The sequence below is a fragment of the Struthio camelus genome, chromosome 4 (genome assembly GCF_040807025.1).
Source record: "Struthio camelus isolate bStrCam1 chromosome 4, bStrCam1.hap1, whole genome shotgun sequence".
Lineage (NCBI taxonomy): Eukaryota > Metazoa > Chordata > Aves > Struthioniformes > Struthionidae > Struthio > Struthio camelus.
In genome coordinates, this window is record NC_090945.1 from 51,032,171 (window position 1) to 51,059,478 (window position 27,308).

At 48.1% G+C, this 27,308-nt stretch overlaps 1 long non-coding RNA gene across 1 annotated transcript; it reads left to right on the forward strand.

Annotated features, from left to right (window-relative positions):
- The first annotated feature begins 906 nt into the window (after nucleotides 1-906).
- Nucleotides 907-27,196, forward strand: LOC138067203 (uncharacterized). The gene is made up of 3 exons (XR_011141034.1): nucleotides 907-2,613; nucleotides 11,924-12,119; nucleotides 13,030-27,196. It is a non-coding gene; the product is annotated as an uncharacterized lncRNA (long non-coding RNA).
- The last annotated feature ends 112 nt before the right edge of the window (nucleotides 27,197-27,308 follow it).

A 27,308-nucleotide genomic window follows, 5' to 3' on the forward strand; every position in this document is an offset into this window, starting at 1 on the left:
TTTTAATCATTTTCTTCGCTTGCACATATGGAGGCCTTTAGTCGAAATGCTGGCTTCTCCTTGCGCGGGCCCCCAGGGGCGCTGGGCAGCGAGGTAGGGTGCGGAGGGTGCCCAGGGCAGAGCCGGCGGCTCCGCACTGTGGCTGCGGCGTGTTTCCCATGCAGCCTCTTGGAAGCGGTCCAGCTGTGTTTGTGGGACGCTGCCTGGCCCGGGCAGCCCTCGCCGTGGCGAGGATACTGTTTCTGAATCCCAGCCGGCTCACGCGGAAAGGGCTGGGGCGTCCTTGCCCCCGGTGCCGCCCGTCCCTGGATTAATTTGCCGTCAGCGGAGACCGAGCTCTGCGCCCGGCGGGACCAGCTCCCCGGCCTGGCCCCGGCTTCGGGCCAGCGCCGCCCCGGCAGCACCGACCCCGCTGCCGCCCTTAGCCTTTCCCGGGGGCTGGCGGGTTTGGGAGGCAGGCAGTTTTTAAAAACGCCTCTGCGCTGCGGCGAAGGGTCTTTCGGCGAGGCGAACGCCAACAAGACTGGCCGAGAGCGGTCACCGTTTTGCCCCGGCGCGGCATCCCACGACCCGTGGCCCGTTCGGTCGGCCGAGCCGTTTCGTTTCGTTATACAGTTGTCGTTGCCTGCACCACTTCCTTAAAGAGCACTTAGGTGAGCAGTGGATACGGTTTGTTCTTGTTTACCCGGGGGAAGAGAGAGACCGGCAGCTCAGGCGAGCGCGCCCGCCGCTTGGGGCGGCCATGCGCACGGGCGCAGGGCCCGCTAATCTCTGAGGCCGGCGGGCAGCAGCGCCGAGGCCCGCGCGCACGGCGGGCGGCCGACGTTAAACGGCGCACCTCATGCCGGCCCGGGAGGGGTGCTTGAATTTCAGTGACTCGACATCATGCCTTTCGCTGGTATTTATTTATTCCTGTATTTATTCTCCCCCCCCACACACACCCGCCCTTTGCTTTTCGCTGCCTGGCTCCTGGCTCGGATCCGAGCAACGCTTCATTACCCAACAGCCGTTGCTGTGGCCGCGAAAGGGGAAGCAGCAAACTGAACCGCGCAGGGCTCCCGGGACCCACCGCCGCCTCCCCGGTTGGGTGGCCGCGGGGCCGGCGGGCGCCCGGCATCCCTGTGCTCGGGCGCAGGCACCCGCCACCCGGGAAATGCCACCGGCCCGGGAGAAACGCTCCAGTGCAAAGGCGGTAAATATTGGAAATGTGGGGGAATGTGCAACTTTCTGCTATAGAAGCAGAGACGAGTGTTAGAAAGTGGGAAAGCGGAGCGGCGGCGATCGCTACCCTGACCCCCCGGCTGGAAGCGCGAGCCGGCGGCGTGGCACGACCTGTTCAACGCGGAGGTTGCAACCACATCCCTACAGCGGCTTTAGCTTGCTCTGCCCTGAGCGGCCAAGTGCGTAATACCAAACCTTATATAACGATGCCGCCGCCTTGACAAGCGCCTTGTTGAGCGTGCAGCTGCAGGAGAGGCACCGCCAGGCTGCAAAGGAAACGCCTGGAATAGAGTTTTGTACTGAATTTTGTCCCGTCAGGATGGGTAGCTGCAAACATCCGCAGCCCAAAAGCTCTCTGTGCACACGCAAGTCAAGAGCAAAACCCAGCAATGCATGGAGGAGCAGGCTTTCCTGCAGAGGGGTCCCAGACTTCTTGCTGGTTTTTCCCGTGCGTGTGCTGTGCGCACGGTCTGGCTGGCCGGTGCACCCCAGCCCCGCAGGCGGCAGCCCCCCTGCGCAGGTGCGGCAGGACCTGACCCACAATGAAGCATCTCTCAGCCTCTAGACCAGCCTTGGACGGGCGGGGATTAGACGGCCGCTTGCTGTGGCTCTGCGAGTTACTGCACCACGAACGCTGGCACACGCGCCCGAACTGCAAAACAGCTGGTGTGCTCGAAGCGGGCTGTATTTTGGGGTAGCGTGTTGCCATCCCAGATTCCCTATGACCTGTCCCGATACGGACCTGTATGTTAGCACGTTAAACATAGCAAACAGCTGACGGGGTTAAGTGACGCCCATCAGCTATTGGGCATGCAATTTTAAGTAACAAAGTCACGTACAGAGTGTACTGGAGTCTGCTCATAGATAACTCCCGTACAGAAAAGGGGATTTCCAGTCGGGTACATCCACTCTAGCAAGGTGCAAGGTTGCATCACCCACCTACGGTTTTACTCAGGCCCCTGGCAGGGAAGCTGTGCGTGGTGCTGGCGCCGCCGAGGAAGCCACCAGTTGCAGAGGTTTGTGTCACACACCAGCACATCTTGTCAGCTTCCTGCCCGTCAAACCACGCTGGTAACCAAATGCTGACCTGCCCCGGCAGCGGGAAGCACCTTGGCATTGCGGATCCATCTAGATGCCATAGCGTGCCACACGTGTGCAGCCACCCTGCGGGAACGGCCTCTGCTCCCCCCTACTGCCGTGCTAGAGACTAAAGTTAAAACCAGGCAAGGCAGATCCTCGAGGGCTAGCGGGGGTTATGCACGCAGGCGAGGACTTCCTGCTGGGGTAACTGTGGAAATTGCCACCCGCAGTTGCCTGTGCCTGTGCCTGTGTTGTCCCTCTGCTACTGGGGATACTGGAGCAGGAGCAACGGGGACAGCTGGGATCTCTCAGGTACCCAAGTTCACTGTTAGGGGTATGCTTTTAACCTGGCATCAGTGATAGCTTAAATTCAGCATACTGTGGACTGTGCTGGTGGGGGGGGGATATGTGGCCTGCTCTGCTGCTGCCTCAGTTGTAGCAGAGGTGCAGGAAGAAGGACTGGTCACTTAAATCAGTGCGGCTAAATGAGCTCGTACTCGTTTGCCAGAGCCCTTCGTTTCTCCTGGTATGTTCATTTTGATTGTACTCTCTTCCGTAAAACTACATAGTTCTCCTCTCTTGGTGGCTTTACACTCTCTGAATAGCTCTAGCATATTTCCCATCCCTAATTTTACGTTTGCTTGCTTGCTTCTCGAGTCAGTTCTTCCAGTGTTTCTTAAATCCCTTCCAGTTTCCCACCATCTGTTCAATACCAAAGCGAACGCAGCATTCGAAGTGTAATACTCCACTCTGACACAGGGAAGGGAGCCATGTGCATCTGAAGCTTAGGGCTTCCCCAGCCAAATAACATCAACATAAACACGCTCATCTTTGTGCCTCTAGTCATTGCACCTTTCTTCTTATGCCTTTAATATACAAAAAGCATGCAAGATTTCCGCTGGTGAGCTTTTTTAGACCTCCTTTTTTTGTTGTTTTTGACTTCTTCCCAGAATCCAGGGCTTGGACCAGCAGAAATCTCACTCCTCTTGAGTTAGACATCCTTCATGGGCTGTAGCCCATGAAGGCCAACCCTCAGACCTAAGCTAACTGCTCTTTGTGCCATCTATGATCTCTGCAGCATGATGACTGGTTTTGAATAGTGCTTCTGTGCCCTGCATTTCCTTAATTGCAAAATTACTTCATGGCATCAGACAAAAATACCCTGAAATTTATCTTTGACCTCTGTGGCTCAAAAAAAACCTAGACAGACCTTTCAGTTGTTCAGGACTCAGCTGGAGTCCTGGCTTGTCGCAGCTGGTCTTTACTTTGCTTTCGGAGTACCATGAGAAGCTGCATCCCTTATGAAATCCTGAGCTGTGCATGTCTCCTAGCAAGCCATTGTTTTGATGCATCATCAATAAAGTTTTGCTATTCCTAGATGTTCATAAAGTAACATCCACAAAAATCAAACCAGCTAATTTTACTCCTCACCATTAATCCCCAGAAACTGGGGAAACCACATGTTTTCTTTAATCATACAGAAATAATTCTCACTAAGCCCTCTTCCTACGTTTCTAATATACGAAAAGCACATAAGATTTCCATTGGTGAGCTTTTAGACCTTTTCTTCTTGACATCTCCCATTATGCATCTTCACACCCAAAACAATACAGTCTGTTATCAGGTACACGATTTACAAATCAGTTTTTTTCTGGGAAGGTGATGCACAAACCTTCAGACTTCACTGCCATTCACATCAGTTAGGTAATCCTCCCAGCTTATCAATGAGTATCTTCCACCACTCCAACTTTCAAAATACAGAGTCAGCTTTTGCCACATCTTCCAGCAGGGCAAGACAAAACTGTCAAAGACAGTAACTTGAAGCAGTCCCTTCAACACACACAAAGCTGAAGCCCAAAATTCTACTTTTCTGATATTCTTTTGATTCATAGTCGTTGCAGGGACAGGCAGGAGTCTCTGTAAATGCCATTTACTGTTACATCTAATTTATTTCATAGCAAATTAAATCCTGAGTATTAGATAGTCCTTCCCTCTAAAGGCAATGTTGATTCTCAAGCCTGTCCCTCACTTCGTCAAAGAGCTTTCCCCACTTTGTTACTTGATACATCTCATTTTCCTTTGAGATAGGTCACTTCCCAGCCCTGTTAGGGTTAACTTTGGTTAAACCCTTTTCCCAGGAAAATTTCATCGTGATTCTCTGGCACTGTCCAGAACACAGATGCTCCTGTTTAAGCAGCTCACACGATATTATCAGCAGTGTGTTTTAACACCAAAAAATTGCTGAATGACGACAAGCCTGAAAAGGATTGGTGAGATGCGCTGGCAGGGCAAAGGATTTTTCTGTTACGTTGTTTTTAGTGTAACTGTTCTGGTCGCACAGCTGTAGATCTCCTAATGAGGCTTCTTTTCTCACCACTAAGGTCATAAAAAAGAGTATCAGTCAGAATAATGGAAGAAAGATAAGAGGTATGTCACAGAGCAGGGTCTCAGAAGTTTACTCTATCTTCAAGTGAACTTTTTCATTTGGTTCATTAATAATTTGAACTCACGTTCAAATTTTGCCCTCTTCTCCTCGTGCTTCCTCCTGGTTTTAGCTCTGCAAATGAAAGTTGATGAGGATAGGTGTGAACATCAGACTCTTTCTTTGTTCCAGATATAACTTAACATGTAGGTGGGGAAGGGACCAGGGCTGAACTGCTTCTCTTTTAGTTTCTATAAACAACCTGAACATCTTGCAGCTGTCAGAGTGGGCCATAATGTCTCATAAACCACCTGTGAATCTTTATATGTTGGTGAATATAAAAGCTACACGAAACAGGCCGTGTCTGAGAGCTGTGCTCGTTAAACCATCTGATAGCCAATGTCCAATTCAAATTGCAATTTTTCCAACTGAATACTGTTTTAGGTGTATGTCGATGAATCATTGGATAGTCTCATGCTCATATTGTGAAAACAGGTACTTAAAGATTAATTTCTCTTGATGACATTCCTTACAAGAGTGACCTTAATGTTCCTTGACCTTCTGGCAAATGCAAAGCATACCGGCTTACTGTAACACAAGTCCTAAAACTTTAGAAACGGATAACTTGGTTTTCTGTGAAAGCACATCCTGCTCCACAGGAGAGGAGGCTAATTTCCCTTCCGCTCTCGCAGGTGTTTCTTTAACACCTTGGAGCGGCTCCTTGTCCTTTCAAGTGCCAACAGCACCCTCAGGGCAGCGCAGCTCTCACCCAAGGAGGAACGTGTCCTGGGCACAGCAAGCTGACAGGCAGCAGCCGATCATCTCAAAACCAATGTAAAGCATCATCAGCTGTGGAGTTTTTATGCATTAAGCTTGATCTCGTCAGCCGGCCTGCCCAGCACACAGCAACTACATTTCTCCTTAGCACAACAGATCTGAAACCTTTAGTCTGAAGTCTTAGAAACGGTGAAAACGTTTCGTGGTGAAGGAAAACGAAAGTGCCTCCTCTTCAGCATGGCCGTATGTGTTTCTTCCTCCGCAGTCGTCCCCCAGCCCCCTCGCACCTCGTCGAGGTGCTTCCCGTCCGATGCCACCAGCGCCCGCCAGCCCCACCACCAGCTGCGCGATGGCCAGCGCCAGGGGATGGGCTGTCACTGCTAGGACTGCCTCTCCTCATCTCTGCCACCCGAGCCGTCCCCTGATCCAGCGCTCCAGAGGGTGATATATTGACAGGGGAGGCCCATTTGTCCAAATCCCTTTTGTCACAGAGCTCAGAGCAGGGCCGGTCCCAGGATTTCTTCGTACCCTGCTGTTGCAGGCAGCAGTTTTCAATTTCAGACTACTGGTGAAGCTAAGGCACCGCAGTACATTTCCTGGCATGGCCTGCAATGTCTGTCGCAACCAATTAGAAACAATTATTCAGTTTGCATTTTGTTGGGCAATGTTCTTGAATGTTAGTCATTGTTGGCTTAAGCTGAGTCATAAAATCCACTGCTTCACAGTGGGTCTCGGGCAGCAGGACAGATGAGCAGGGCTCTGCTGTAGCTGAATACCGATTTTAAATGGCAAGCGGTTCTCAGGGTCTGAGCTTCTTGATACTTGGGGAAATCGGAATAAGTCTCCTTAAATTATCACTGATGTTTTATGGCATAAAGCCAGTGAAAATGAGACTGGCAGCAGCCCTTCAGTTGGTTTCCTCCCGTGAGCGGGGCTTGTTGAACTATGGGCACAGCGTACGCAGGATCGGACAAACAACTCTGCAAAGCCCCAGGGTACTGCCTTGTATGCATACAGGGGAGACTGGGAGCTTGGGCTCAAACCAAGAAAGCTATTTTTAAACCAGCTCTGTTGCATAATGTAATACGCGATTAAATTGCATCATGGTTGCTGTTTGCTTACACTGAAACTGCAAGAGGCCGGATGGGTTGGAGCCAAGGATAGTCGGGGAAGAAAGGTCATGCTGCCGCAGCCCTGGTCCCCAGGCACCGCCACAGCCCGCCTGCCCCAGCTCCCCGCCAGCACCTCGGGGCTAAACGGCAGCTTTAGCACGGGCCCCCTGAGCTTTAACAGCAAAGTGTTCCACTGAGTGTTTCAACTAGCTTTTCACTTTCTAACATGTGCAGTGACTTTTTGGAAAGCTTTTCAGCGGGGTTTCTACTTTCTAAGAAGTGAGCTGAAATGCAGCCCAGCAGCCGATCCATCACTCAGAGCCTGTTTACCTGCCCCGGGGACACCACTTGCTGGTTGTACCCAGGGGAAAATATCCCTGCAGACCAGAAGGAGATGTAAAAGTCCTGACAGACCGCATGAGTGGCACATTTTTTATAAGAACGATTTGATGAGATCTCTTTTAAATTTTAGATGAAATGAAAGGAGGGTGGGTTATTTTCCTTACTACTAGAATTATTTTTCAGTCTGACCTAAAAATGACAAGGAACTCCAGCCTCAAAGGTTGGGTCTAAAGAAACCCCCCGGTGGGGAGGGAGAAGTCAACGGGCAGAGCTGGACCCAGGGGCAATGGACAGTGCTCCCAGTTCCTTAGGTACAAAGTGGTTGGAATGGCTGTTTATCGCTACACTGAAGAGTAAATATTGGGGTGGGGGGAAGGGGTTGAGGGATTTACGTTGAAGAATAATGCTCATAAACTAACTAAAAAAAAAATGGGTCTGGACTTTAGAAAATTTCAAATATTAGAGATTCAAGATCAGTCTTTCAGTGAGAGCAGTAAAGGCAAAATTTCTAACTGCTTTTTAAAATGAAGCTTTATAAACTTATGAAAAAGGTGATACGGAGCACATTTGGGAAGTGAAGGGAATGGGTCTGATAGATCTCTTAGCCCGTCCTACAAGCATGTGGAGACCTCTAGAAAGGCAAAAGATGTGGGGGACAGATCACCATGGATTTACTTATGCTCCAATCCTGGCTGCATTTCTGCAAGGATGAAGGACCAGGCTGTGGGGAAAAAACAGTGGCCAGCTAGAAACTTTGATCATTTGCAAAGCGCTCTTTAGACACAATCACATTTCTTGAGGACCTTCAAGACATCCTGCCTGCGCTTATATCCTCTCCTTTTCCTCTCCTCTTTCTAGAACGCTTTATTTAACCGAGGATGATTTTTTAAAAGATCAAAAGATTTACATGAGGAAGAGGAGTGCGGCACTTTCTGCTCCCTGTATCTCCTTGTGGGTGCTTTCCTCGAAGGGGAGCCTGTCTGAGATGTTTTCATTTCCGTCCACTGTGGGCTTCAGTTAGCAGAAACACAAAAGATGTCCTGCTCGGGCTGCCTCCTTGTTCGTCCTCATTTATGCTGCAACTCTGTGGCTGATGGACAGGCTCAGCTCCACTGAAGGTGCCACTTCGACCTTGCAGCCTCGGCAGGGGCTGTCCGTCCGTCCATCCTGCTCTCCCATCTGTGCTCGCCTCTACAGATGTGCTCCAGCAGCTATGGAGAGGCATCTACACTAATCTCTGTTCCCTTGCGTTTCTTCATCCTGCTGGCACCTCTTTCCACCCATTCCCACAAACCCTTACGAAGAGGACTGATAGCCCTGCGATTAAAAAGCCGTTTCTTAACCCATTGCTGCACTGGAGCCCTTGAGCCACTTTCTCTGCCAGCTGCCTCCCGGAGCGAGGTCACGTAGTGCCTCACGTCCTGCCGCCACCACCTGTAAATCAATACGCCGGCCTCGCTGCCGTTTTGGGGTTTTTTTTGTTTTTTTAGTTTCCCTTTAAGCAGATAGGGTGCAATGAAGACGGACCGCGTGGGAAAGGGACGTCAGAAAGGGACGGGAGTTCATCCAAGCTAGCGTGGGGCAAGCAGAGCGCCAGGCGGGCCGGACACGCGGCTGCCTCTCGCCCGAGAGGCGTTTACGCTCCCCAGCTCTTCGCTGACCTGTGTGTCCCGGCCCCAGCTGGTCCGTGGTCGGGACCCGTTCGCGCAGATGGTCCTCTCGGTCTCAGCGGGATGAGGGAGGGCTCCCGTCTCGTGTTTATCCCCTGGAGAGGACACCAGGAGCAAAGGGCAGGAAAGGACAAGACGCTTTTAGCTAACGTTTTTTTCAGAGGGAATTATAACTTCAGAGTTCTCATCCTGTAAGAGGAAAAACAGCCCTCCCCAAAAAGCAGCCCTCCAAACCTACCCCCAGCCTTCCCGTGGCTGTGGTTGCGGGGGGCTCTATCGGTTCAACGAAGGAGCTTAGCTGGTTCTTATAAACGCGCTCCCCAAAGGCCGGCGGCTGCCCCCACCCCTAGCAGCGGCCGCTGCAGTTGCTTCTTCCCCTTCTGCAAGCGGTCTCCCCGCCGCCACCACTTTTATTGCTGTGAGGCAGCAGAAAGGGCTCAGCAGTTTGGATCCTGGAAGTAATCTCATCTTCGGCCAGGTGAATTAGCCCTCCTAGTTATGAAATTGCCAAAGTTGAATTATGCAGCAAGTCCTCTTATTTGTTTTTCGTCTACTACATGCTCAACATAATGCAAGTATATCTAATGAGCTAGTTTAATATGATTCAGATGTAGTCCAATACCAATTCCAGTACATACTAGGGCGTCTCAGGAATTTTAGAATGAGTCGTGCAGCAGCCTTTTACAGCCTATAGTAAGATATGATGTCTGGGTTTAATCTTATAACCGCCTTGGAGAAAAGAATAGCATGTAACATTCTGATCTGCATCAGCAGCTTCTGAGTTGCCCATTGCTCCCGCGTGGATACCAGCATCACCGGCACTGGCCCACTTTCAACAGTGGTTCTTGTTCCAGTACGCCAATATCCAACCAAACACAAAGGTACATATTTAATTCTCAACACATGAGCGTTTCCATCGGTCCGAGGACATGCTGAAGAGATTTGGTGCAAGGGGCTAAATTTTGGTGGAAGGCAGGTAAAGTACATTAATTTAATAGATATATGTTTTTAACAGGCAGCTTGGCAATTATATATTATGGTTTGGTATTGGTACCTCGTATATATTATGGTTTGGTATTGGTACCTCTTGCAGTAATGGATAGCTAATTTCCAATCTTTGCTCTGTTTTTCGCCTTTTTTTTTTACATACATTGGTTCACATAAATGGACCGAATGTTTAAATGGGTCTTGCTTCCAGTACAAAGATGTTATGGTTGTCCTTGCTTAATACCAAACCAGTTATAAATTATAAGATTTGGACTGACATACTATAATGCCTATACCTTTTACAATGACAAGAGTTCCAGGATTATTTTTAGGACTGATGAAATTAATCTAGCACCATTTTTCACTCCTACTTTCATTTAAACATGAAGTTGCTTTAAAGAAGAAAAACTGATTTTTTTTCCTGATGTTTCGTTTTAAAAACAGTTGCACTGAAAAAAAAATCCTAGTGACATATATGTTTGTATGTATAATATATATTTTAAATAAAAATGCACTAGAACCTGCCTGGATCCATTTAAACCGAACCAACCTTTGCACTTTCTGGACGAGCATTTTTTACTCAGCTTTAACGTGCATCTTTTCACAAATAGCTTCTAGGTCAAGAACAGGAAAGTAGATCTATTGTCTATTTTTCTGAATTTCCTTCTGGATGCGTCACCATTGCCTTGCGTTTAACAAGCCTAATATTGAATTCATGAGATTTTGAAGTATTTCTCAGACCCCTTTTTCTGTGACACTTTTGACTACAGGGTCTAGGAGTAATCATTTTTAAACCAGCAAGCCTGGTTACATTGGCTAAAAGAATAAGTAAGGATCTGGGTGGGAAGATCACAGGCCTGCTTATAGCCATTTTCTTTGGTTTTCAAAGGCAATGAGATATGTTTGGTTACACTCTGTGCATGCGTGTGTGGAGTTGTGTAGAGGTGGATGTCTACTTATCTCTTACGCCCTCCTAGGTTTTGAGCCTACAGGACAATTTCAACAAAACCCAGCAAAGGGATATAGACCGCAAAGATGTTTAATGCCTAAAAGCTTATGAAAAGAGGCATTTCAGCTAAGGGGAGAGAGCCTATTAATGCTCCTACCAAGGGAACGGTTATATATATCCTGAATTCAATCATTACTGAACATCAGAAAATCCTTATGGAAGGATCTCCTTGCCCAAGCAGATCAGAAAGTACCTGGCAGTCCTCCCCAGTTAAGGTTTCTTTCCCAAGTTGGGAAATCTGGGCCATTTCCAACCAAAAGCGTTTTCTCTTTGGTTGGATATTAACAAGGGTAAGCAGTGTGTCTGCAGAGGGTTTCCAGCAGACAGTGCAACACAATTCCCAGGGAGATGCTGAGGCAAAAGGGGCAACTGTTAACGCTGTACGGTCTATACCAGGAAGGTATTTTTACCCCTGCATGCACTGCTTGGAGAAGGGGTCCTGGAGTGTTATGTGCCTTCCTCATGGGGGTGAAACCCTGCACATCCCCAGAAGAGAGGAGTCAGGACACGGGATGGACGAGGTGCCCCAGGAGAGGTGCAGAAGAGGCTCAGAAGAACAACCCCAGAGGGGAAACCCTGTGGCAGAGCCAGGTCTCAAATTTCCTCACGCGTGACAGTGGCCTGGTAAAAGCTAGGCCGGCATGGTCAGGCTGTTGGACATTTGGCTGATCCCTTGGGGGGATCAGTTGCCTGAATGCAGAGCAGGTGTAGGGGGGGTCTTCTGTGAGCCTCGGACCTAAAATAGGGGGGCCAAACTGCCATCGCACTCGCGGAGGCATTTTTATCTCTGCAGTATTTGGTTGCCCACCCCTGCATCTCCCTCTGTTAATAAGTTTAAATTTCCATTTAAATTCACCTGTAAGTCTGATGTTTCCAGAGTTTTAGCACGCTTGGTTTTGATAGGTAATTGCAGCATTCCTGTAATATGTTTTACTCAGAGGTTATTAATCTGCTCCCGGCTGTAATTCCATCTTAGCCTAGTTTTGTCCAAGGAGTATGAAATGTTCTCTTATTCCGACAGCAACAGATGCAAATATCATCTGAAGGATGGGAAACTTATCAAATGTCCAATATAATACTTTCACTAATATTTCAAGAAATGCTTTTTCCTGCATTTCTTCAAATAGTCATGCCGCTTTTTGATATGTGGATGTATGGAAGCTGTGGGGAGCACATCAAGAGTTTTCATTTACTTTCCTAAAAAAATGGAAATTACAGCGCATATTTGTATAGATTTGTCACATGCATCACAGGATAACACTTGTTTTTAATCCTATTTTTTCCCCCCTTCTGCCGTCTGCAGCCTTTCCTCTTCTCATCCCAACTACTGTGGGCTATACCTGCGAAATGCAGTGATCAAAACCAAAGAAACTGGAGCAGAGTCGGAGAGCGCCCAAGGCCACAGGAGAGCCCGGCTCTGCCGCCCTCTCCCGTGCTGGTGGGCGATCACCACCGTCAGCCAACACAGCGATGCCACTCCCAGGCTTTCCGTTCGCTGGGTACGTGCAAAATTACGGATATTGCTAACAGGTTTTCCTACTAACAGGTTTTCTTTCTAGAGAACTCCTAATAAGGCTGTCAGGCCAGATTTTCCGAATACCTAGATGTCAAAAGATTCCCGACTTGCTAAGGCCTCCTTCGAAAGTGCCACTGAGCTGCCGGCGTCTACCGGCTTCTGAAACTCCCACTCTACGCAAGTTTCCACTGTGCTGTCATCTGCCTTCGCAAGTGCCCACATTCATATGAAAATTAAGGCCGTGTTACTATTGTGTCAGGTGTTTTTGAGGGAAATTTCAGTTGTAAAGTGTGATTTCACAACCATAAATTTGGCCTCTATTCATTTTCCTTTCTTTCTTCCTCTCTCTCTCTCTTTCTCTTTCTTTCATTCTTTCTTTGTCTTTTGATATCATTTCTATTTCTGATCTCTGGTGCGGACACAGAGAAATAGTAAAAGAGCTCATTCTTTTTATGCTGAGACAAGTATGAGACTTATCATACTAAGACTAGCAAGTGTAGGAAGCTGAACCTTCCTTCGTATAGTGTTTTACTAATACCTCAACTCAGAAAGCTAAGGTTTAAACAGTTGTGTAGTTTGGTTGAATTTCACTGAAGAGAGAGTCAGAGATTCCCCTGTCCATGGGAAAATACTGGGGGAATGTTTCATGTAATTTTAGCTGATGTTTAACACAGCTTAGCAACTGGAAATAAGTAGTTCAAACTGTTCTACTGAATCCAGCCATTTCTCCATAGACCGCAGCATGGGAACTGCTCACTTTAAGATTAGCAAGTTTACCATACTTTACTAAAAACTGTCGCTTTTATCTAAATTTCGCTTCTTCTCTCAGTTTTGTGATGATATGGTTCCAAAAAGAAGTTCCCGTTTCTTTTCTTTCTTTCCCTTCTGTTTAGTAGGGCCTGTATAAAGCATCACTAGAGTGAGCTATCTGAGCACGGTGTTTTCCTCCTTCTCCGGTCATGTCCAAGGAGCCACTGCGTTGAGCAATACCAGACATCTGCAAAAGAAGGGAAGTGGCTGCCACAAGCAAGTAACACAATACAGTGGCAATTGTAAAGAGAAAAGTCTTCATGGATTACACATCTAAATCTAATATAGAGGACCTCTGCAGGCTGATTTCTTTCTGCTGAATGCACAGCATGCTACACATGCTACACTGATTTTTCAGACAAAAATAGGGCAGGATTTCAGCATGCTAAAGCCTCTCTTGCCTGTGCACAAAGCGAGCTGTACCAGAAAGAACAAGCAAGATCTTCAAGAGCTCAGCTGCGTATGGCATGGTGCTTATGGGCCGTGACAAGCTCTCATGGGGTGCAGCTACCCGTTCCTGAAGCATCGAGAACAGGCAGAGCCAGCACGATGTGTTCACCCTTAGATAGGTCAACCAGGCTTAAAACACAGGGGCTGACATGTTCGTTGTGGACTAGAGACTGCTGTGCTTTAGACTACTGTCTCAGCACCGTCCAGGTCTGTCCAGTCTCTCAAAAGGAGGTCGCCGCTGATACATGCAGCATGTATCCAGTTCTGAAGCATTTGGAAATTGTCTCACTGCTGCTGGGGAAAAAAAATCAGCGTAGGCCTAAGCGTGTCCTCTCTTTTATGAACTTTTATAAGATTCTTGGCATGGCAAAGTTAAAATAAGGGAATAACTTCTGGTATTTTCTGCAGGCACCATCGACACACCATCCTTCTCTCCTCCCCCCTTCCCTTCCCTTTTACCTCTAGGCTCTGCAGCTAAATTTTGCAAGAATAGTAAAGGTGCAAAGGACTGCGTATGGCCGCTGAACGACGGTGATGCTTGTTTTCAGCTCCAAAACAGCCTTGTCGCCATAGAAACTCGTCTTTTATCTCTGCTTGTTATCAGAGCGAAAAGGCAAAGGCAGCTCGCTGCCCTTCAGCTGGCCCTCCCCAGGCTGGCGGTGAGCAAGGAGCGGGGCGGCCAGGCTCCGCGCGCACGCGCGCCCAGGCGCCCAGGGGACAGCGGCGGCGTTCGCGGCGGCACACCTTGCGCGGGGAGCTTGGGAGGGGGCTCGGCGCAAGCAGCTGCCGCCGAGGACACGGCTTTCTAACATACCTTGTGCGCAAGCCGTGGACGCTTAGCGCATCACAGTGTAGCGGGCCGTTATTTTTAGTCGCTCGGTAGAGCTACTGCAGCCCTTCAGTGTCCCGGTTACCCGTTAAGCTTAATTTTCACAGGCCTCCAGCCTCCTACAAACAGGTGACGAGTTGAGTGTGCCTAAAGAGTCTTACTGAAGACTTTCATTTGCTAATGCGTTTATTAAGGTTGTCCAGGTAATTCACGTGTGCACAAATCGTGCATGCGGTTACGGAAAATCTGAGCACACATGGCGTGTTTGCACTTCCATAGCCTTTATAGCCAAAGGTCTCAGAACAATTGCTTTATAATGAAGCTATCAGGCAATTGCTCTAAAGTAGTTGAACGGCAGTGCTTTTTCACACAGCATATAGTTGGACAGTGAAACTCCTTGCCACAAGATAGCATATTGGCTAAAAGCACAAACAGTGTCAAAAGAGGCATTAGCCAAGTTCATGAATGGCATGTCTGTTAGGACAATTAAGTACAGTCATTCAGCTGCAACCTGCAGCTCATAACTTCTCTAAATTGTTTGATTAATAAACATTGGGAGGATTCATCAAGGAAAAATTCACTCTAAGCTTGCCCTGCTTCCAGTAACCTCGTCCGAAAAATCTGTCCCAAGTCATTGCTGGAGACAGGATACTGGGCCAGTCGGACCAATGCTCTGACGCATTTGCCCGTTCCTGTGTTGTAAACGCTCTTGGACTACTGTGTGGCTGTAATAATTAATCAGCTGGAAACAGCCCAAAACCAAAGAACAATGCCACAGCAGTGAGCACATATTTACTTAGCAGGGGAAGCAATGAGAGAAGGAGTTTAACTCCGGCTGGTGCAGAAACACCTACTTGTGATAAACAAAAGAGGAGCGAGAGTACAGTCCCTTTGGAAGATTTGGTAATATCCCCCAGCTGCAAAACTGCTCTCTGAGGTGGCTCAGAAAATGGAGCTGGGCCCAAAGCTCTTGAGCAGTTCTGCCCAGCGCGTCGTAAATACACCTGTACCTGCAGGTGGCACTTAGCCAGAAGTGGAGACGAGAGAAGAATCACCTGCGTCACTCGAGAGCAGCAGGCCCCCCTGAGAAAATGTACTTTAAAAAATAAACATGTATATACAAATTATTTATACAGTTTTGGTTTAAAGCGTAAAGGCAGGCAGCCTGGAAACGAGGCAGGCAGGCTCTGCCCTGGATCCTGGAAAGCAGCAGTGGTATAAGATGTGGGGTTTGCCCAGGAGAAAGTATTGAATGAGAGTTTCCAGTTCGGTGCTCTGGCAGAGAGAGATGCCGGACTCTTTTGATAGGGACCGACGTGTGCAGGCTGTCAGATGAAAGGCAGAATTGACTGACCGACTGATTCCTACCTCTGCAAAAGGCACTAGTACTAGAATAAGGGACATATAAAAGACCTCCAGACCAAGCTGAAGGCCGGAGGAAATTCCTAACAGCGAGGTCCTCACAAATCTGTCAATAATGCAGAAGAACTCGTCTCGGCTGGGAGACTTTTCATGCAGACAAAATTCTGGGCATAAATTGGACACAGATTTTTAACCAAGAGCATGATTTGCTCTTAGCATAACCCTCCCTACCAAGAAAGTAAGAGGGTCCCGCTCTTTTCAGAGCAAGAGCTAACCTTCAGAAAGGGCCCAGGCTTTGGCCAAGGTCAGCTATTGCTGCTTCAGGGAGAGGCATCAGGGCGAAACGTAGCTGGCTTGTGACCTACAGGAGTAGGTGCCGTAACAGCTCCCAAACATGCTCTAATCAGGCTGGCTCAGGCAACTACTCAGCAGCACCTAATGACAAGAGCACATGCCAAAACAATGGGGGTCTTCTCCAGCCCAGCTCCCACCACAGTGTCTCGGCATAGCCTAATGCTGGTTCAGCAACGAAAGCGATCTTAGAAACGTTCTGCTTAGTCCTGTTAGCATCCTCCAGTCCCTTGTCTTTGAATCTTCCCTGATACGTTTTTTTCATGTGTGGGAGTGCTGTATTTCAAGAAAGGAAGCTTTTGATGGGGCTTTCACTGAAAGAGCAGAGAAGAAAGAAGATGCTTACAGGGGAGAAGCAACTGTGACTAAGGTTTGGTCAAAAAGCCGTTCCTGAACTAGAAGGCCTCAGATTAATCTTCAGTCTCCTCAAGTCAACCCTCAGCCTGGTTTGAAAACTGCTTGACCTCAGCCAAATGCAGACCATCAGGCCAGCAGAGGTGTAACGGCTCCGGTTTAGGAACCTGCCTACGGACCTGTATGACCTCATGTGTAGCCATACGCCCACTGTGCCACGAGGTACTTCCCTTAATCATGGCCTGCATTCACAAGCTCGCTTGGAAATCCTCGTTTTGAAATCGCCCTCTGTCAGAGGGCAAACAAGCAAAGGGAATCGATTTGGGGGTGGCAGCTTGCTTTCTTTTCTCCAGACCAGTCTTGAAAACTGAAGACTCTCTTCGTGTCAACTTCTTTGAAGTTAATGTAAGAAGAAACATTCAACGGATGACAAAAATAAACTAGCTACACGTACACCATAGAGCCTGGGCTCTCCTTTGTAAGGCAATCAGAGAGTCTGGTGTTGCTAGTGTTAGTTGTCATTTAGCACTGCGCTGGACTGTAAAAAAATACTCTGTTTACATCTCCATTGCTGATGGACAGCATGCATCTGGCAGCAGATCCTGTTTCCTGGTGAGTAGCTGAAGTTGTTTTTGCCGCTGCTGAGGGAAGGGAAGTCAATGCATATCCTGTTGGTTTTACCTGAAGTGACCCATCTGGAATGTTTTTTTAGCTTGGCTGGTCTACGGGCATAGTGTGTGTTTATGTGCGTGGACAGTGAAAAGGGTAATAATCCCAACCAAATTGCTACAGATACAGCAGTGCTGGGAGTGGGGCTGAGAGAGGGCTGGGCCTGAACACCCTCCATCCCCTGGAGCTGTGAGAAGCTGCTTACACGAGGAGATTGTGTTCATTAATTAAAGCATCTAAATAAAAATATCATCACTCGGTCCCGCTGGGATGGATGTTCCTTTAGCTAATTCCCTTTGCAATTTTTTTCTCTTTCATCAAGGCTATGTTACCTCAAATTAGCATTTGCTGCAGACAGTGAGAGCAGATCAGTGCGATGGGGAAACTTGTTCCAGTAGCTCAGCTTTCAGTGAACTTGATTTAGTATGATCTGTCTGCTTTTAAAGTCTTTCTTCAGACAAAAACCTACCAGATTTAAGTAAAACTATTTAGAATTGCATTAATCAGATTTCTGTGAATTGATGGGGACTTACCACAACTGTAACTCCACACTAGCTAATGCACTGTGCTGGTTTTGGTTCTTTTCCATCTGATCTGGAATTGTATAAAACCTTAAAATGAACAGACTGTGGTGATCATAACTATTAATTAGAGGCTGACACACGGGCCGTGTGAAGGAACGCACGCTGTTATAACATCTTGAGCTTTCACATGGTCTAAAGCTGAGGTTCTCAAAACTTCTGAATTTATCTCCAAACCAACTGCAGAAGCTAGGTTAACCTCACCAGCTTACGTTTTCCGGTCGCTGTTCCAGGCAGAGATTAGCACACTGCTCTTCCCTCAGGAGACCAGCTCCTGCATGGGATGCTCTGCTGCACCCCAATGCCTGACCGCCGAGGGACTCGGCAGGGTGCCGAGCCCACGTATTCCCAATCAGCTTCCCGATGCAGCTGGAGGGGGCTGCAGATGGCAGAGCAGACCATCGATCTCTGCATAATCCATCCTAAATAGATCTTTTCTTTCTTTAAAAAAAAGTTCACACTGATATTTGTTTCATTTCTAAAGAGCCCTTTGAAAGACTAATGAAGAGGTCATATACCAGCTTTGCTTATGATCGTTATTTACATGTTTCCGGTAAGTTTGCTCCTCCAAAAGAAAAAAAAGCTCATAAAGTCTGCCTGTAGTACCAAGAAACTTGTGTTTCCAAACAACAGTCACTAGAGACATAGCAACATTCTCCCAAAATGCACCATGTCATGGCATCATCAGGCCTTAAAGCTAAACAGGAATCTTTTAATTTTCCTCTCGTGAAGCCTGGCAAACGCAAAAGGAAGCCAGTTCCCTTACAAATATCAGGATGAGTCACCCTGCATGCGCCAGGGCAGTGGAAACCCTCGGAGAAACAGCCTTTAGGGAAAGATGTCTTAAACGATATTGTCTGCAGGCGACTCCTCCCTCGCCCAAGCACTCGCATCCCTGCAGTATTGTCCGGAAACACCTAGACGCGACTCACAAGCAAGACTTAACAGCTGCGTTTCCTGTTACTGTCCGTTGGGAGGAAAGGGAGCGGGCAGCGAGACTGGGAAACGCCGGTCTCCGCGCCGGGAGCGGGGCAACATCTGCCCCGGGGCGAGGAACGAGGACGCCAGCAGGGATTTCACCTTTACCCAGGAGATGCCGGAGACTCACGGCACTGCCGTCATTCACTGCGAGGGAGAAGGTGATGGCTTTAAAATGGGCTTTTCCTCACGGGAAAGGAGACCTATGAGAGGGGCAGAAGCCCAGGGCAGAGGAACTGGCAGGTGCTCCCTTCCCCGCAGCCGCTGGCTAGCGCTGCTTTTCCCGCGCTTCCCCTGCTTCCCCCGCTCCTGCTGGCTAATAAACGCTGGCCGGGGTAGGGAAAAGTGCCCGGCAGTTCCCTATTGCTTGCACTGCTCCCCACCTAAATGAAAATCTCTGGCTGAATCGCGGTGCATCATTTGGACCCCCTGAAAAGCCCCCGGCGGCTCGGTCGCGGGGTGGCCAGGGCTCAGCCTCTAACCGCGATGCCCAGTGCGCTGCCCGAGGTGGAAACGCCGAGCCCGGGCTTCGAGGGCGCCGGGTGCACGTGCGAGGGGCAAAGCCTTTAAAACCCGGCCAAAGAAAGCAAGTCACACGGGGAGGAGAAAAGAAACAAAAACAAACGCAGACGAAATTGGGTTAATGCTATGGCAGCCCTGCGGACCCCTCCACTGCAAATCAGTTTGTAAGCTCGTTGCGTTCCTGCTGTAAGGGAAAAATGCAAAAATTAAGATGATTAACGTGGTAGCCGGCTGACTATTTTATTCACATACTTCCTGCGCTTGTATCTAAGGATTTTAAGATGATGTTGAGGAGGCAGAACATGAACGTTGCAGCTTCCCGCGAGCTCAGATGCTGATTCCTTCGCCAGTCTGTTTTTAAGGTTAGGCAAAGCAGACGAGACTCAGTGCAGAGAGGCGAATTCAGCGCAGCCCTGTGTGGCGAGAATGACTCCTCCACCACAGATGTTATAGCAAATGTATTTTAACATGTATTAGGCCTCCAGGGCTTGCATCAGAAACAAATCTGCACCAATATTTACATGTCAATATTTTCCTGCCCTTAAGAGAACTGTGTTCAGAAAGGTGCCTGGTCTGCTGCTTCTGCCAGGCATTCACCTTGTCACATGTGACAGGAACAAAAAAAGGGCTTTAAATTATTACAGTGGGTGGTTTTTTTTAGTTCTTTGAAAAAAAAAAATTGCCTGAGAGTAAAAATACTACTGAAAACTGAAACTTGAAAACATTGACTGTGAGAGATAACATCTTTAATGGGCCACATGCAAAAGCATGTGCTGCAGCAAACACTCACAGCACCCAGCGGGTTTCCTGCTGCTCTGCTAAGCTTCACCAGCAAAAGCTTCAAGGGTTAATAACGCAGCATCCTACCAAAGCCACAGAGCGTCCTCTGACTTTGAATGTGTTACAAGTGATATTCTCTAAAGGAGCAGTCAGAAAAACCATATCCAAAAGGCACTAAGATTTCAAAACTCCTCCCTATTTTAAAGGGCATATAAGGGTGTATAAATCAACCAAGAAACCATACATCAAATAAACAATGGAACTGAATGCAACACTATCAGGTACCCTCCAGAATGAAACAACAGCGCTAGGGTCTGAAAGATGTTAGTCATTACAAAATTTAAACAAAAATAATAAATCCAATTCCCCTCCACCATCCCTAGACCAATATTATCCTGTGTAAGAAAACAAGGAACTGTTCTCCATCAATGTTTCACCTCTTCACGCCAGTATAAAATTAGCTCCCCACAAAAATGTAGCTAGGAGGTCAAACAGCGCTCTGAGCCGCAGTTGTGTGCAGCTCTGCCGTGCACCTCTTAACTGCTGCTGAATTATTTAGACTCCGGTCGCGTAACAGAGAGCAGAACTGGCCCAAAGGATCTACGTATCATCAGCTACCCATCAAAAAACAACAAACTGAACTTGAATAGGACTTCCTCTGCCTTCGCTGATTTATTTAAAGCTGCCACACACAGAAAAGCTCAGACAATCCTCTACAACGTCCACTAGCTGAACTTTATGAAACCCAAATGTGGCATTATTGCCGCTGTCTGCATCTCCTTAGAAAAAGCAGGCTCTTGGACAAAACGCTGCCTGCAGTAGAAGTAGCTGTTGGCCCCTGTGGTTTCCTTCCTCCCAAGAACTATTTTCATTATTGTTGACAGAAAAATCCTGCACCTGTTCATATTACCACAAAGGAGGAAACCCTCCTTCAAGCTTACGTTGAAAAGGTCATCAGGCCGTTTCTTCTTCAGAAAGATTAGCAATGAAAAAGCAGAGCATGCCACTGCCGTGTACCCTGACAGAAGAAACTCCAGCAAGAGCATGCACAAGTCTCGACTATCAGCCCTTGGCTGTGCAATCCAATGCACCAAGGCAGAGAGCAAAAATAATTAAGGAGCAGTAGCAGGGACAGATCTAACTCAGCCCATTGCTTGCGTTATACCCCAGCACTGGACGGGAGGCGTCTCCAGTTATGGCAAACACCTTGCCAATTGAGGCAAGGCTACCAACAAGACGCAGGGCGAGAGCTCCTGAGGAGCAACACCGGACCTTGTGTGCAGACTTTTTGGCGCTTGCAGGAAGCCAACCGCCCCAGTGAGGTGCCCAGGTGTCTGACAGCAGGTGGGAAGTGCGTAGGAACAATTTTGGGAGGCAGGCTGGCCAGATGGTACCACCTTTCCTTCCCTTTGCCCCAGCCCCGGCCAAGAGGCGAAGCGGCCGACAGGGAGAGGCCACGCAGGAGGACGCGTGGGAGGTGGAGCACAGGTTCACTGTCACTGGAGGAAGCCGGAGCTGTGATCAGAACAAAAGAGAAAGAGACATCTTTTCTCACAAGCGAGAAACCAGTTAACAGCAAAGTCACCAACACGAATGGAAGCTCTGCTGGCCAAAGGCAGAAACCTGACAGCGAAGCCTACAAGCTGCGGGGGCAGAGCCCTAGCTTTCCCTGAAGTCTAAAGAGCCCTGAGGAAACTCAAAGCATGGACAGGCAGTCTTCAGTTTCTGCAGGTGTACCTTTCTCCTAAGTACAGAGTAAACCTATTTCAGAATCCTGTGCCAAATACGTGTGCGTGCTACGCAACACTACTGCATTCCCTGTGGGAATTAACCCGTAATCCTGCCATAGCCAAAGGCTGGGCTTGGAGATGGGTTTCACCTGCAAAGGGAAGGGGGCACAGCCAACTGGCTCCTGTCTGCACAAAGAGACAACTGTCTGGGAGAGCCATGCCAGAGGTGCAAGGAAGCCAAAACCTGCCCAGAAAAAAGGAGATTTGACACAAAGGAGCAGTGTGTCAGGAGGAAACCGAGCATCACAACACGCCCAGCAGGCGCATCGCTACCCAGTGAGCGTGCACGCGCTGGGGAAGGAGGACGACGGCCAGGCATTACAAATAAGCAGGAACCAAGGCTATTGCTATGCACTGAAATAAGGATCCAGTTCTGGGAGGTTTCAAGCCGACTCACTTACCATAATTTTGAATGGGATTTGAATACGTTTGCATACAAGGATCTTGCCTTGCTCCAGGAGCAAGTCAACAGCGGCAGTCCCAAACCTCAGGAAAAATCTGGTTTATAACATTATATGATTCTAAGACACCTGGATTAATTTATGCTGAGGAAAATTATTTCATTTTTTCATATACTCATTCATTTTTTTCATTTTTTCAGCTGAGTTACAGAAAGGACGATTCTGCCTTGACAGGAGGCTTAAAGCAGCGCTCTCTGCCATTCCAAAACCAAGAAAAGCCTGTTGGCATTCTTTAACTCGCTTGCAAAATTGCATGAGAAACGGATGTGCCTGGGCTTAGCTTTCCTGGGCAAAGGAACAGATCCCATTCAAACAGACTGGGTCTAGCTTCCCTCGCTTGGTTAGTCTATACTCATCTCCCATATACAGGTATATATTCCCCTTACGGAAATACCGTCAGTGTCATCACACTGTATGCATGACTGGGTCTGCCTGTGTCCCCTACCGTGCCCTAGTCACTTTGAAACCACTGAGCCCTGGAAGAGGGGCCCAGAGAGGCAGCAGAGTCTCCACCCTTGGGAATACCCAAAACATGACTGACCCAGGCCCTACACAGCCTGATCGTGCGCTGAAGTTAGCCCTGCCTTGAGCAGGGGGCTGGGTAAGGGACCTCCAAACGTCCCTGCCAACCTGAAATATTCTGATATTCTGCAGTCACCGTCAATCAGTCAGCTCTGAAAGAAGGGGACGTGTCTTAAAAGATAAGAAGTTCCTGCAAGTTCGTAAAAACTGGTGCCTGGATAGAAAAACACCTCTCACTAGTTCCTCACTGAGGAAGAGGCTGCTGCAGTCATTAGTTACTAAAGACTAGAAAACACGTAAGGAGACAGGGCGGGAAGAGGCAAGCAAGCAACCCAAATCCCAAGCAAATCAGTCTTCTCCAGCTGCAACGTCCCCGGAGCGGGGCCAGGCACCCTCCACGTGGGGCAGTGCGGCCCTGGGCTCAGTGCACTGGCTGCCAAGCCGCTCGGGCAAAACCCAGCCGTTAGCACCCTCCCTGCCTCCGCTCACAGGGATTTCTTCAGGCTTGTCTGTTGACCACGTCACAAAATCGCACAGAGATTAAATTGATATTACTCACCAAGAAACAGTCATCTTTTGAGAACCAAATTGGTGGTTGCATTATGAGAGCCGGGAGGACTTTTTACGACCTTGCGTAATTTTTGCCAGCATGGATAACAAACGGAGTCAAACACTGTATTTCAGAGTAAACGTCTGATTTCCTAGTCCTTAAGAAGTCCGCCTTTGCATTTACATCATTCTGCACTTGTCCGACTGCTTTTGGTCTGTGCAAGTTACAAGCACATTGCCGTCTTCCGAGCCACCATAAATATTCTCTGCGATGGAACAGCGTTATGGATACATACAGTAACTCTCATCCTTGAGTATCACTTGGAAGAGCTTCAAACACAGGAGCCCTGGGGAGACTTTACCAAGTATGTACATCATTCCCGGCAGGATGCACGTGCCTCCTATCACGCAGCCTGGGGTTAGTGCTTTGGCAGTAAGTGAGCCGAGCTGCCTTCCTCACAGAAATGAGGGTAGCTCAAGCCAAGTTGTCTGACCACCGGCGGCTGGTACTGACTGTCACATGTAATGACCAGAGGTGAGATGCGACCACAAAACTTGCTTTAGCTACATAAAGGTTAACGGATAGTTTAAACTGGAGCTCCCGTTCTCCATCAACTATTAATTTTCAGATGACTGAAGCTGAGAGCAGCAAATCCTTCTCCTGGCTAGTGACAGTTTACTTTGGAGACAAACATTTATATACCTAGAGAGATGCAGACAGCCCTTCTGGCACCCCGCTCCGTACCCAAGTGATGAGCAGAGCTTGCTGAAGCCAAGAGGCTCCAACTCTCACCCGCAGTCAGGCAGGGGACATGGCTCAGTCCTCCTCTCCTCCTGCAGCCACGCTGGAGGCCCATCCTGCCGGGACGTCAGCCATGCCCCAACCCCACAAGCTCCTGCTGGGCACCCTACTGACCCCAGGAGACCAAAAAAGCTGCAACATTTTGCCCCAAAGGAAAAGTGATGCAGGTGCGGGGCAGGGAGCTTTAATCACTGCTACAAACAAGGACAACCCACACCTCTTTTCGATGTATAATCCACAGGATATCATCGTCTAACTTGCTTGTAGGACCACAGATGTGTGCCAACATTTTACATAGCCAAACTTAATGGTGAGGGGAGAGAGGCCATCACTGAGGTAAACAAAAACCCTGCTTTCAGAAGAGCAGAAATCTAAAGCTCTTTGTTTACTTTGGAAGAGGCCTTCCAGCCCCCACACAACTGTAAATCTTAATACTAAACCCAAGCTGAGCCAGAAGCAAGAGAGCCCACTCCATCCAGAGACTAACTATTCCTCAGAGAATTCAAATGTCAGCTCTTCGTTTACATTACATGATACTTTCCAGCCCTATGCAACTCAGCTTTCTCTTTCTCTTAGCCCTAACCCTAAGCCTAGGCTCAGTCCCACTCCAGGCCCTTCCCTTCTCACAGTAAACCTTCCTAAGAAGAGAATTTGAGCATCAGCCCTCTGTTTACTTTAGCACCCTCTTCCCAGCTGCAATACAACTGTAGCTCTGGACTTTCTCCTTTCCTTAAACCTAACCCTAGGGTGAGCCTTCAATAATGCACTCCCAAATCTTCCTTCCCCACAATAAAAATTCCTTTGAGGATATTCTTCTTCCAGGCCCAATTTTCCCTTGGGAGATGCTTTCCAGCCACACTCCAGTTGTATCTCCCAAGCGTAACTCTAACTGTAACCCTACCTGAGGGTGAGCTGCCGGCCAGGAACCCCACTCTGTCCAAAGACTCAATATTCTTCAAGGGAGAACTCTAACATCAACCCTCAGTTTACTTTTGTAGGCAGTAAATATACTTTTGGTCTTTTCTAGTAAAAGATCACAGGCTTTGAATGGACCTGGTAGCACGGGTTCTCTGGACTTGTGTCTGGCCTTGTTTTCACCTGAGCTGGGTTTAGCTTTTTTCAGCTGTGATAAACCACAGTTGGCGGTCATGTGCAGCTGTATATGGGAAAGGCCTAGCAATGCTAGAAAGCCCAGTTTTGGTTCCTCCAGTTCAACAGAGAGCTGAACAACTGGAGAGAGTTCAGTGGAGGGCCACTGAGATGATCTGAGAGTTGGAGAACTTGACACATGAGGAAAGGTTGAAGGAAAGGGATTTGTGCAGCCTAGAGAAGAGAAGGCTCAGCAGAGAGCTGAGGAGTCTCCCAGTACCTGAATCGTGGGTACAGAGGTGGTGAGTGCTCTCTTCTCACAGGTGAGCGGAGACAGGAACAAGAAGCAACAGGCACAAGTTGCTTCAGGGGAAAACCTGTCTGGATATAAAGAAATAATCCTTCTGCTGTGGAAACAATTAAATATTGGAATAGGTTGCCCAGATAAGTGGTAGGAGTCTGCCTTGCTGGAAGTATTCAAGACTCAGCATGACCTGAGGCCCTGCTTTCAAGGGAAGGTTGGACTCCATGAGCTCCAGGTGTCCTTTCCAACCCCTCATTTTCTGTGATTCTGTGATCCTATGAAGTCATTGCCTAACAAACAATAGCCCTTTATGTTAAAAGGGGCTGGGAGAGGCTTTAGAGCAACTTTCAAACTTCAGCTGGAAAGTCAGAAAAAAGAAAACAGATTGTGTTAAGAAAGGAAGGTCCCAAGAGAACCCCAGGACCAAGGAAGACTAAACCTGCCATGAACATCACACCCCTGGTGGCAAAAGACTCAGGATGCTGGAGACTCACTGTCCGTGAGTGAGTGGGAGTATGTGGGAGACTCCCCCACATACACAAATGCACTCACACACACTCAAGTCTTCTTGAGGAAGACTGAACCTTTTGGCCTTTGGACCTATTGGAAGGGTGAGCACACAACCAAAGAAAAGGGGCAGAGACTGTAAAGTTTATGCCTAACAGCTTTAACTGCTATGAGTTTTTCTTATGTTAATTAGATAATGGGGATTATTAGACTGTTAAAAAACATTAATTAGATCACTAGTAAATTCTTAGCTCCATATATGTTGTATTCCCCTTTGTCTACAACAGTATTTTGAGTGCAACACTTCAGCAGCCCCTTTCCAGCTTCACTTCAAGTATTGCTATAGGTTTTCTCTTCCTCCCAAGCCTAACCAAAAATCTAACCCACAGTGAGCCAAAGTTCAAGAGACCCTGCTCTGCCCAAAGACAAAATATTCCTCATAGACCAAATGGAGCCTTTGCGTTCCCAGGCCACTGAGCAGCGGGTTTGTAACACAAAATTGGACATTTCAGATGGATTTGTGATAAAATTTGGGGTTGTGATATGATAGCAGGCTAAGGACACAGCAAAATCCTAGTGCCCACAACCCCATTGTTTGGTTTCACTTTTTAATAACCAATTAGCATGTCTCCCCTTGATACAGACATTTTTGTGCCTGTTAGAGCTTACTAGCCAAACATGTGTGGCACTTGCTATGCAGCTGGCTACCAGTCTAGTTAGTACTAGAACGATAATCGCATCTGAGGAACACTAAGTCTACGTATTTTGCATACCTTGATCAATCCTTTTAGCTTCCAACAGCTTGAAAAACTGCAAGATGCTAAACGGTCTCAACTTCTACCAATGCCAATGACAGCCCAGAGTACAGCCCCTCAAAGAATCAATGGCATGGCCTGCACACCACCACCCAAGCAAGCCCCCACGCACCCTTATTTGGATACTCAACAGCTTCCCTCAGAGACCCAGAGGAATCAAAACTTGCCCTCATGTGCTGGATGTTGAAAGCCTTAGGGGATGCTTACTTGAAGCATGTTTACTTGACCTCTGATTCATTCCATTAATAAGGAGTTAATGCTTGGAACTCTGTAAAAAGAGAATCTTACAGACAAGGCAACTGAGAGCAACCTAAAGAGATATCTACCAGGAATGGGGCAAGCACAGCTGAAACTGCTTGGGGCTGGGGATGGACTAAATCATTTCTCGAGATCCCTCCCATTAAGCGACTTGCCCAAGACCCAGCCACAGAGTAACAGCAAAAGAGGTTCCCCGACTCCCAGCCTGCTGCACTTGAGGCCAAACTTGAGTATGTCGCCTTTAAGCTCTAGTTCCTCTTTCCACCTCTGGTGAGCACAGTACTTCCCATTTTGTTAGATGGGCACTGGAGAAATCGTAAAGAAGGCCCATGCTAATTGTTCATTCTGAGAGGTCACATTCACCTATCAAACCCATACCAGCTGGGGCT